This window comes from Lithobates pipiens, unplaced genomic scaffold (genome assembly GCF_037356315.1).
Source record: "Lithobates pipiens isolate NorthernLeopardFrog02 unplaced genomic scaffold, aLitPip1_a1.2 Scaffold_18, whole genome shotgun sequence".
NCBI classification, from domain to species: Eukaryota; Metazoa; Chordata; class Amphibia; order Anura; family Ranidae; genus Lithobates; species Lithobates pipiens.
Window position 1 is genome coordinate 193427815 of NW_027507758.1, and position 12600 is coordinate 193440414.

A 12600-nucleotide genomic window follows, 5' to 3' on the forward strand; every position below is an offset into this window, starting at 1 on the left:
ATTCTTCACCCATGTCACAACCTCTTGCAGGCTAGGCTTCAAAGTTCCCATGCCAATTTCTCTCCAATCTATTTTCAATGTATTCATTGGTTTCCATGCACAAATAGTCCTTGAATGGCTTGTTTATTGCAATATTAAGAGTCTGGAGATGAACAGTCATTCCTGCGGGAATCATTACTTGATCTATTCTTCTAAAGATAAAATTGAAATGGGGGGGGGGGGGGGGGGGATTTCTAACGATTGTATCCTTGTATCCTCACTTGCATCTATGTGCATAGATTGTATTCCTCTTTTCTTTTTTCTCGGTCCCATATAATGGCTTAAGCTATCAGGATGGTAGAATGACAACACTTTGATTCCGTCCAGTCACTATGGCAACCGCAAACAAAGAGCAGCTTTAAAAATTCCCCACGAGCGTCACTGGGCTCGTTTCCCCTGATAAGGTCACGTGACCTGTGACGCAACACGTCGGGAGGAGGAGCCAAGTGATGCCAAACCCTCGGTGTATGGAGAGGCTGTGAGGAGTACAATCTGACGCTCTGAGGCTTATGTTCCAACTGGTTTCGTGAGTAGGATTGGCACATACAGTGTAGTATCACCCTGTGTTACAGTAACACACTATCCCTGGTTCTCTCTTTTTTGGTTCATGTACGCTCATGGTGGAGCGAACACTAAAGTAAGGAGGAAGGATTAACGCTATACAAGCTGCAGGAGGTTAGGAGTGTGCAGACATAATTGAAAGCACTGAGGGTGATAAGACACTTTACAGACTATATCTGAAGTTTCAAAGAGATCAGCGCATTATCATATGAAGCTTTAAAGAGATTAGCGCACAGAAACAAACTGAACTTGAATGCAGATGCAGCAGATGCTTGTGATTAGCTGATGATTGATTTGTTTGATTCATTTGTCTGTGTTTACACATCGGATGTAATTAGCTATTGGGCAATAGCAGCTTATGCACGTAAGGCACTTTAACCACTAGAGATCCGTGCTATAGCCGAATGACGGCTACAGCGCGGACCTGCTTTGCCGGGACTACGTCTATTGACGTCGTCCCGTGCACGAGCAGCCTGCGCCTCCCGAGGGGCGCGCGCCGCTGTGGTCGGCGAGTCTATGAGACTCGCCTGATCACGAATCTGAGCAAGGAGTTGATCCCGACCCCTTACCACGTGATCAGCTGTCAGCCAATGACAGCTGATCATGTGACTAAACAGAGCCGGTAATCGGCTATTTTTCCTCCTCACACTGACAGCGCGAGGAGAGGAAAAAAAAAAAAGCCGATCACTGGCGGCCATGATCAGGACATAAGTCCCGATCACGGCAAACTTATCAGTGCCCACCTGTCCCCTGCCAGTACCAGCCAGATATTAATAAAAGTGCCACCCATTAGTGCCATACATCAGTGCCATACATCAGTGCCACTTATCAGTGCCCATCAGTGCCACCCATCAGTACCGCCTTATCTGTGCCCATCAGTACCACCTTATCTGTGCCTATTTGTGTCGCCTTAACTGTGCCTATCAGTGCCCACCAGTGCAGCCTATCAGTGCCCACCAGTGCCGCCTCATCAGCGCATTTCAATGAAGGAGAAAAATTACCTGTTTGCAAAATTTTATAACAAACTATTAAACATGATTTTTTTATTTATTTTTATTTTGCATCTTTTTTTGTTTGTTTAGCAAAAAATAAGACTCCCAGCTGTAATTAAATACCACCAAAATAAAGTTCCATTTGTGGGGGAAAAAATGATAAAAATGTCATTTGGGTACAGTGTTGTATGGCCGCGCAATTGTCATTCAAAGTGCATCAGTGCTGAAAGCTGAAAATTGGTCTGGGCAGGAGGGGGGTTTAAGTGCCCAGTAAGCAAGTGGTTAAATATTTACTAATTTAGAAGGCATCCATTCAGGGATCTGAATCCCAATCTGTATTTATCGCACCAAGGTATTTTCACGGATTCGCTTTGTTCATATATACTTTTTTTTTTTTTTTTTTTATACGCACAGGAAATTATTAATTGTTAATATTCATATATGTTTTTGGCGTTTATACATCATGAGCATTTAGGATTGATTTTAGTGCACTAATATATTTTATATTCCAATTATTTATTGCACAAGTGAGGGATCACTGTTTTTTTGGTGCAGCTTTCATCAGCAAGTAATCTCTATTAATTTTTTTTTAATTCTGGGGGATTTTTTCCACATCAGTGCTTGAGTAATTTGTATTTTTTTTTTGCCTGTAAACGCTTCTCTTTTTAGAGAGCTGGACCCCGGGATCCAGTACTTTTGGCATTAAGGCCATAAAGTTTTACTGGTGGAGGTGCCATTACAGGCCCAGGATTGTGGGTTCCAAGAGGGTCCCCAGCTCCTGAAGGTTTATTAACGGAACCCACCGTGAAGGGTCAAGATTGGAAAACACCGAAAGCAATCACAAACTGCAGGGCCAAATGGGAATTAGAAGTTCCAGACATCCAGGGTGAAGACTGGGAGGACTTATGGACTCAGCCCTTTAAACACCTGATGTCAGCCAGGGACAGACTGATACAATTTAAAATTTCTTCACAGGGGCTATTACACGCCAGCCAGGCTAGCGAAAACATATAGCAATGACTCGACAGAATGCTGGAGATGCTCGGCCTCTCCAGCAGACGCTGAACACATTTTCTGGCAATATCAACACATTCAAGATTTTTGGAAGGAGATTACATGTATATCGGACCTCCTGACAGTACCCATACCAGCAACTGTGAGGCTGTGCTTATTGGGACTGGTAGAGGAGGTGGTCCCAACGAGGGCACGAAGAACACTACTTACTATTTTATTGTTTTACGGGAAAAAAAGCCATACTGCTTAAATGGAAAAATGCCCATGATATAAATTTTTGGAAGCAGTTGGTAAACTCCATGCTGCCTTACTATAAAACCATGTATAGGGCAAGGGGATGTATGAATAAAAAATGTACAAAGTGTGGAAAGTTTGGTAGGAGTCTGATACTACAGTGGGTTAAATGAAGATCTCCTAGGGGTTCCTCCATCCAGATAAGGTACCAGGAAGTGAGACCTGAGCATATATTATAACAAAACAATACTGTGTTATAAAAATAACTAGTGACACATTGGTTGGCACCTAATACACTATACATTGATGACACTATAGAATGGAAAATCTGAGAAAAAACTGAATTGTGAATAAGCTTAATAACTCACTATGCACTATGAGCTGTGACAAGGGAGGGGGTGTTAAAGAAAGGAAGGAGTTTAATAGTGAGTCAGTGACTATGTTAGTCAGAATAGATGTATTGGGCCCTGCAAGGTCACTGTTTTCTTGGGAATGTCACGTTGACATCAAATGGTGTTGCGCTCCAAATAAATAAATATTGCTACTAGATAGCAAAACAAATCGCAATATCGTGCCTATAAACAGGTTTAAAATCATATAAGTGTAAATTTGTGCTATAAGGATAATAATGGCTACTACATAATATACAGCTTCTAAAGTGCATCCGTGCCTAAAGCTTTAAAATATTCAGTAGTGCAAATTAAGGTGCAAAAAAATGAATTGATACAACACATTATTCAAGCATATATAACATAAAGTGCATCAGTGACAGCTAAAATGTCCAGTAGAGATTCGATGTATCTAGATCCACAGCACCAAACTATATATATTAGATCATGCAATCTGTGAGCCCATACAGTGCCATAAAACTAAATGAACAGGGAAGTGATTTCAAAGGTGATCTTGCAATTCCTCAAAGTGTTCACACACTGGGTGCAGTGGCCACTGTAAGGTAAACAGCATTTTAGTTCCAAAAATCTAGGAGTTGTTGACAACTGATGTAGGTGCTGCAGATATTTCCCACTTCTTTATGTCAGGTGGCCATTGTACCCTTAGACAAACTGAATGCCTCACATACCTAGGATAAGTCTGGGGAGTTTTTCCTCCTCACCAGACACCCCCCACCTGTGCAGTATTCTCCCCCTCTTCTCGAGGAAGAGCGTTGGGAGAAAAAAAAAAAAAAAAAAAAAAAAAACGATTGGCACACTGTCCTACTCGGCGACTTCCAGGCTCTCTCCTTGCCATTTTTCCCCCCTCCCAGAGTGATCCCATAGGAAAGCCATTTTTTTGAAAAAAAGGGGGGGGAGGCGACGGGGGTGGGGCTTAGCACTGCATCCGCTAACATCCAGTGCTGGAATGTGTGTTTTAAAGCACCATTTTTACTGCTGAAAACAGACGGAGGGACACAAGAGCAAAGAGGGGCATGAAAAAGTTTGACACAGGCATTCCTTTTGACACATTTCCTATTGCATCAGGCTGAGGATTAATAGCAGCAGCAGGCCTGGACTATTGCTTAAGCAGCGGATTCGTTCCTTCTGGAAGTACCTCTGCTTTGTGCACTGGGCTATGGGCGGAAGGGGGGGGTAGAAACAAATCAAAGGGCTCTAGAAAGACTTCTACAGCCCCTAGAAAGCCTAAAGCCATCTAAAAAAAAACATGGCATCCTCCCCCGAGAGTGATATGGCTGGTTAGAGTGAGCCATCAGGGACATCGGGTGTTGCAGCTGCTTTTAGCACTGCAGCTCCTGTATATATTACTGAAGAGGTTTTTTCTTCAACCATTTTAGGCTTGGAACAAAAAATTGATGCCTTAATCACATCCCAGAGTGGGACTAAGCGTAATGGCTCCCTGTCCATTACCCAGGACCCTCAAACTGAGGAACAGGGGGCGAAACATGCTTTTCTCTCAGCGGACCAGGAAGATGCTGACGACTTCTTTTCTGAAGAGTCTAATAGGGAAGGATCGGATTCACAAAAAAGGTTGTTGGTATAATCTCTCACTGAATTGTTTTTTTTGCTGCCATAGCGGACTCATTCGATGAGCCCACGTCTTGTTTGGATACACTAAAGCCTCCCCAGCCTATTAATGCTTTTTCTATCCATTCATTACTGAAAAAGCTTATGTATTCTGAGTGGGAGTACCCAGATAAACAGTTTTTTCCTCCAAAAAAGTTTTCAACACTTTATCCTATGGAGGAAGAATTCTATAAGAAATGGGGGATTCCAGCAATTGACGCTGCTATATCCTCTGAACAAAAACTTGACTTATCCTGTAGACAATGCTCAAATGCTGAAGGATCCAACAGATAAGAAGGTGGAATTTCTTTTTAAAAACAATATTTCTCTGGCTGGTTCAGTGGTTCAGCCTGCGCTGGCAGCGATCGGGGTATGTCAGTCCTTAAAAGACCAGTTTAAAGAGGTGCTCAAGATAATTCCTGATCAGCAGGCCCAAGATTTGGCCGAAATATCATAGGCGTGATGTTTTACAGTAGACGATATGAAAGATTCTATTCTGCAAGCCGAAGCACCATGCAAAAAGCTCTTGGCTAGTTTTCTATTTCATGGTAAATGGTTGTTTGGAGACGATCTGAATAAATATATCCAAAAAAATTCTAATGGAAAAAAGTTCCCTTTTACCAGTTAAGAACTGTAAGCATTTTTCTTTTAAACAAACTTCTCCAGTGCTAGGGGCATCTGCATCCAGGCAGCCACAACGGCTTCCACAAATTCAAGAGGTAAACCCCAGGGTTAAAAAGGAGGCCCTGGGGGAGAAAACCCAATAAACAAAATACTAAAATCCCCTTATGAAGGGGCGTCCCGGCTCGCTCGAGGAGGGGGGGGGGGGAGAGAGAGACTTCTGCAGTTCTCAAGGGTCTGGCAGGAACAGTGTCGAGACAAATGGGTGGCTTCCTCAATATCTCTAGGGTACAGACTAGAGTTCTGAGAGTTCCTGTCATTGTTTTCTCAGATCAAACGTTCCCAGAAAAAAAAAAAAGTCTCTTTCTGCCTTTGGATCATCTCAACAAGTGATATCGGTGGTACCCATGGAAGAGCGAGGGTTAGGGTTTTATTCAAAACCGTTTTATGGTACCAAAACCAAACAGGGATGTCAGACCCATTTTAGATCTCAAAGATCTAAAACGGTTTTTGAATATTCGCTCTTTTCGCATGGAGTCAATCCGACCACTGGTCTTCATTCTACAAGGTGGACAACTACTAGCGTCAATCGACATCAAGGATGCTTATCTACATGTACCCATTTTCCCTGCTCACCAGAAATATCTATGCTTAGAGATAGAAAATCTTCATTTTCAGTTTGCAGCTCTGCCTTTTGGTCTAGCTACTGCACCTCAAGTGTTTACAAAAGGTTCTGGCGCCCCCCTTTAGGTAAATTAAGGGCTCAGGGTATAACGATTCTAGCCAATTTAGATTATCTACTATTGATAGATGAGCCCGCTTAAACCAGAGTTTGATCACCAGTCAGCTACCTGGAATACCTAGGTTGGATTCTCAACCTACAGAAATCCTCCTTAAAACCATCAAGGAGATAGCAGTACTCGGGTCTGATCACAGATACAGCTCAGAAGAGGGCGTTTTTGCCGCTGGCAAAAAACAATTCCATAAAGGGAACCGATTCAGGTGGTCAAAACAAAGATGAATCCTTCCATTCGACTTTGCATGAGACTGTTAGGAAAGATGGTAGATTCATTTGAGGCCGTGTGTTATGCTCAGTTTCATTTGAGACTGCTGCAAAACAGTATCCTGTCAACTTGGAACAATGCATTTATCCCTCAAAGTGCGTCAGAGCCTCAGTTGGTTGATATCCAAGAATATTCAGAAAGGAAAGTCCTTCCTACCAGTTACCTTTAAGGTAGTGACAACAGATGCCAGCTTCTGGGCTGGGGAGCAGTCCTGGAAGGAGCATCTTGTCCAAGGAAAATGGTCCAAAACAGAAATGACCTAGTCCATCAATATTCTAGACATTCGGGCAGCACGCCTGGCCACTCAGATTACAGAATTGTCCTGTCAGGATCCAATCCGACAATGCCACAACAGTGGCCTATATCAGTCACCAAGGGGGCAAGAGAAGTTGTGCAGCTCAGAGAGAGGTAAATAATATCCTATCCTGGGCAGAAGAAAACATTCCTTGCCTATCGGCAGTCTTCATTCCGGGAATAGAGAATTGGCAAGCAGACTACTTGAGTCACCAACAGTTGTTCCCAGGAGAATGGTCTCTTCACCCTGAGATCACAGCACATGTTTTTGTGCTCAGGTTAGGATATGGCTTACCACTCCCTGGGCTGCCCGACTTCTGGTACCCCCCTTGGTGAATCAATATAAGCCCCTGCTGTGGCATTGTCTGATTGAATCCTGACGGAAATATTCTGCAACCTGAATGTCCAGGCCCTTAGGGCTAGACGCGCTGCCAGAATCTTGATGGGCAAGGTCCTTCCGGTTCTGGACCATTTCCATTGGAGAGACGCTTCTTCCAGGACTGCTCCCCAACCTGAAAGGCTGGCATAGGTTACCACCTTCCAGGTAACCAGGAAGGATTTCTCCTTCTGCAGATTCTCGGATATCCTCCACCAACTGAGGCTCTGGCGACAAACTCATTGGAAAATCTAGTGCCTAAATCTTCTGTTCCACACCAATAGGATACTGTTTTGCAGCAGTCTCGAATGAAACTGAGCATAGGGAACTGCTTTGAATGAAGCCACCATCTTCCCCAACAACCTCATACAAAAGGCGAACGGAAGGACCATTCTTTGCCCGTACTCCTTGGACCAGCTCTTTTATGGCGCTGATCTTTGCCTGGGTAAAAACACCTTCTTCTGGGCTGTATCTACGACCAGACCCAAGTACTCTAATCTGCTTACTGACTTTAAAGAAGATTTCTCTAGGTTGATTACCCAACCTAGGTATTCCAGGTAGTGTACTGTGGTGACCACACTTTGGTACAAGCTGACTATTAAGAGAAGGTCGTCCAGGTATGCTATTTTTATACCTTAATCTGGCCAGGGGAAGGGCCAGAAGTTTTGTAAACACCCAAGGTGCAGTAGCTAGAACGAAAGGCAAGGCTACAAAATGAAAATTAAGTCCTACTTCAAAAACACAGATACTTCTGGTGAGCAGGGAAAATGGGTACATGCAGGTATGCATCCTTGATGTCAGTTGATGCCAGAAGCTCTCCCCCTTGAAGGATGGAGACTACTGATTGGATTGATTCCATGTGAAAAGAGAGAATCTTCAGGAACCGGTTTAGATCTTTGAGATCTGGAATGGGTCGGACATCCCCATTTGGTTTTGGTACTGTGAAAAGGTTTGAATAAAACCCTGACCCCTGTTCTTCCACGGGAACCACAATTATGACTTTTTGTGACTAAAGGTCGGTATAATGCTTGAAAGAGAGACCTTTTTCTCTGGATCTTTGGGGACATTTGATCTGAGGAAACGAGAATTCTCGGAACTCTAGTTTGTACCCTAGAGCTACTGTGGAGACCACCCATCTGTCCCAAAATTCTTCCTGCCAGACACTTGAGAACTGCAGAAGTCTTTCCCCCCCACTCGAGCGAGTGGGGGTGCCGCTTCATAAGGAGGCTTTAGCGTTCTCTTGCGGGTTTCCCCCCCCCCAGGACTTTGTCCCTGGGGCTGACCCTGAGGTTTACCTCTTGAACCTGACATTGGAGGCCGATGCCCGGCACTGGAGAAAGAGCGCATTTAAATAAGGGACGTTTACTCTTTTTTCTTAACTGGCAAAAGGGTACTTTTCCCACTTGATATTTTTTGGATATACAGTGCCTTGCAAAAGTATTTAGCCCCCTTAAACTTTTCAACCTTTTGCCACATTTCAGGCTTCAAACATAAAGATATAAAATTTAAATTTTTTGTAAAGAATCACCAACAAGTGGGACACAATTGTGAAGTGGAACGAAATCTATTGGATTTTTGAAACTTTTTTAACTAATAAAAAAATGAAGTGGGCCATGCAAAATTATTCGGCCCCCTTGCGTTAATACTTTGTAGAGCCACCTTTTGCTGCTATTACAGCTGCAAGTCGCTTGGGGTATGTCTATCAAGCAAACTCACTCCAGAAGTTCAGCGAGGATCTCTGAATGATCCAATGTTGTCCTAAATGACTGATGGTGATAAATAGAATCCACCTGTGTGTAATCAAGTCTCTGTATAAATGCACCTGCTCTGTGATAGTCTCAGGGTTCTGTTGAAAGCGCAGATAGCATCATGAAGGCCATGGAACACACCAGGCAGGTCCGTAATACTGTTGGAAAAGTTTAAAGCTGCATTTGGATACAAAAAGATTTCCCAAGCTTTAAACATCCCAAGGAGCACTGTGCAAGCGATCATTTTGAAATGGAAGGAGTATCAGACCACTGCAAATCTACCAAGACCTGGCCGTCCCTCTAAACTTTCAGCTCAGACAAGGAGAAGACTGATCAGAGATGCAGCCAAGAGGCCCATGATCACTCTGGATGAACTGCAGAGAACTACAGCTGAGGTGGGAGTCTGTCCATAGGACAACAATCAGTCGTACACTGCACAAATCTGGCCTTTATGGAAGAGTGGCAAGAAGAAAGCCATTTCTCAAAGATATCCATAAAAAGTCTCGTCTAAAGTTTGCCACAAGCCACCTGGGAGACACACCAAACATGTGGCAGAAGGTGCTCTGGTCAGATGAAACCAAAATCGAACTTTTTGCCCACAATGCAAAACTATATGTTTGGCGTAAAAGCAACACAGCTCATCACCCTCAACACACCATCCCCACTGTCAAACATGGTGGTGGCAGCATCATGGTTTGGGCCTGCTTTTCTTCAGCAGGGACAGAGAAGATGGTTAAAATTGAGGGGAAGATGGATGCAGCCAAATACAGGACCATTCTGGATGAAAACCTGTTGGATTTGCCCCTAGAGGCGTTGCAGACATAACTGGTGTTTTATGTCTGTGTCATTAGGTGGCAGAGAGCAGTGCGGCTGTGTCTACGCCTGGTGCTCAACCTGTGGGTGCTAAGAATGATTACCAGCCAGACAATGGATTATGACTGTAGCTCTTATTTGCTGTTCTGCCGCTCTTATTTGTGAGGCGATGTGCGATTGTGGTTGGGACATTAGAGTTACGGCTCCTCTGGCGGGGAATCTGATCAGCATAGCGAAGTATTATCTGTCCGGGGCTACATACTGTTAAAGAGGAAGTAAACCCGGATGGGTGTTACTTCCACTTCGATTCCCTGCAAAGGTAAAGCATAATGGACTACTATGCATCGCATCGCATAGTAGTCCATTATGTGTCACTTACCTGACACAGGAGCCAGCGAAGTCACCGCTGTCCCCTGTAGTTCCGAGCGTCCATCTTCTTGGTGGGTTTCGCTGCTCCGGCGCTGTGATTCGCCGGAGCAGCGATGGCGTCGCTCCCGCGCATGGGAGCAGACACTCGTGGCGTATCGCTGCAATCTGCGGCTTGCCCAGTGCGCCTGCTGTCTACGGCGCATGCGCCGTAGACAGCGGTGGCTGTCTTCGGCGCATGCGCCGTAGACAGCGGTGGCTGTCTTCAGGTAAATATCTCCTAAACCGTGTAGGTTTAGGAGCTATTTCTTGGACCTACAGGTAAGCCTTAATCTAGGCTTACCTGTAGGTCAAAGTGGTTTGTAAGGGTTTACAACCACTTTAAAGCTGTATAAACTGTCTTTGGTACAGACCTCAGATGGCATAGTAAAAAAAAATAAAAAATCCAGTGGTTGTATGTGAATCGGGTTAGTCAGGCTCACCTGTTCACTATTGTAATTCCTAAAAGGATGGATTTTTATCCCAGATATAATTTTTCAGTATTTCTGCTGGGTGTTTTGATTCCTTTACTAAAACTGGTTATTTTTGTATAAGTGGGAACTGATGTCTTTTTTTCTTTTATTTGCACTGTATGCTGACAAAAAAAAAAAAAAAAAACACCTGTTGGAGTCTGCAAAAGACCTGAAACTGGGACGGAGATTTATCTTCCAACAAGACAATGATCCCAAAACATACAGCAAAATCTACAAAGGAATGGTTCACAAATAAACGTATCCAGGTGTTAGAATGGCCAAGTTAAAGTCCAGACCTGGATCTAATTGAGAATCTGTGGAAAGAGCTGAAAACTGCTGTTCACAAACGCTCTCCATCCAACCTCACTGAGCTCGAGCTGCTTTGCAAGGAAGAATGGGCAAGAATTTCAGTCTCTCGATGTGCAAAACTGATCGAGACATACCCCAAGCGACTTGCAGCTGTAATCGCAGCAAAAGGTGGCTCTACAAAGTATTAACGCAAGGGAGCCGAATAATTTTGCACGCCCCCACTTTTCATTTTTTTTATTAGTTAAAAAAGTTTCAAAAATCCAATAGATTTCGTTCCACTTCACAATTATTTCTCACTTGTTCGTGATTCTTCACAAAAAATAAAATTTTTATATCTATGTTTGAAGCCTGAAATGTGGCAAAAGGTTGAAAAGTTCAAGGGGGCCGAATACTTTCGCAAGGCACTGTATTTGTCCAAATCCTCCCCAGACAGCTTTTCACCGCGGAAAGGAAAACCAGTCAGGAGCTTTCTGCATGGCGCTTTGGCTGACCAACTTTTTAATCATAAGATTCTATGCATATGTACCAACCCAAGCATAAGAGAGGTTTGAAGAATAGAATCTCTGATTGCGTCAACTGAAAAGCACAAAGCTGCTGGCAGCTCAGCTAATCCCTGGACCTGCTGTTCAGGGAACACCTTGAGTACCTGTTTCAAATAGTCTCTCAAGGACTGACTTACCCCAATTGCTGCCACTGTAGGTTAAGCCACTGAATCTGCCAGGGAGAAAAAAATTTTTAACAGGAATTCCAATTTTTTTATCAGTTGGCTCCCTAAGCATTTGCGCATTGTCAACCAGAGTAAAACTTTCAAGTTTGACATTCAAGTCAAACTTTTATTCACAAAGAATATAGCAGCATCAATTGCTGGTATTAAGAATGGAAGAACCGCGCTATTCACCACCAGGAGTAGATAAACCCAAGCCTTAGCCGGATAGATAAAAAATCCTCTATATGTCTAGTATACCTGTATGTAAAACTCTATATAGGCTGCTGCCCCCCGAAGAAAAGGAATCCCCTAATAGGGGTTCTTTTAAGAATGAAAATAGTATAGCAACCGGGGTAAAATGGCGCTACCTAAAACCAGGCTCTCATTCCATCTGGACTCATAAAGGGTAGATGTAGGTGAAAACCAGGGTTTTTAACCAAAGAACCCAATAGCCTCCCTAAACCTTATACTAATGAACCCAGGAATAAATGCAGAAAAACACAGCTTCACCCAGAAAATGTTATATCAAACAATGTGTGTAATATGTCTCCAAACCAGCAGGAATACTGGTTTCAAGAACTGAAATTCTAATATCAGGGACTAATAATCAAACAAATTAAATAATATGTCTCCAAACCAACGGAGATTCTGATGTCAAAAACTGATAATGCTAACTGTGATTCATCACAGAAACATATCAGTGCTGAAATAGGCCAAAAAACTCCCCACTGAGTATAATGCAACAACCTCAATCCCAAAAAAACTCCAAAATTTAACCAAAAAAATCGTAAGATCCCACGTGTGCCAAACTCCATGTATGACCCACTGCGATTATAACTCAAGTCGCATATATGCAAACATATATATATATATATATATATATATATATATATATAAAATGTGTCATTCAATAGTAAACCTATTAACCTAAAATCC

At 43.2% G+C, this 12600-nt stretch overlaps 1 protein-coding gene and 1 non-coding gene across 2 annotated transcripts in view; one reads left to right on the plus strand and one right to left on the minus strand.

Annotated features, from left to right (window-relative positions):
• FEZ2 (fasciculation and elongation protein zeta 2) overlaps positions 1 to 12600 on the minus strand; it is a 298213-nt gene that overhangs the window by 236205 nt on the left and 49408 nt on the right.
• Positions 9756 to 9887, plus strand: LOC143990724 (small nucleolar RNA SNORA17). The gene has a single exon (XR_013277438.1). It is a non-coding gene; the product is annotated as a small nucleolar RNA SNORA17 (small nucleolar RNA).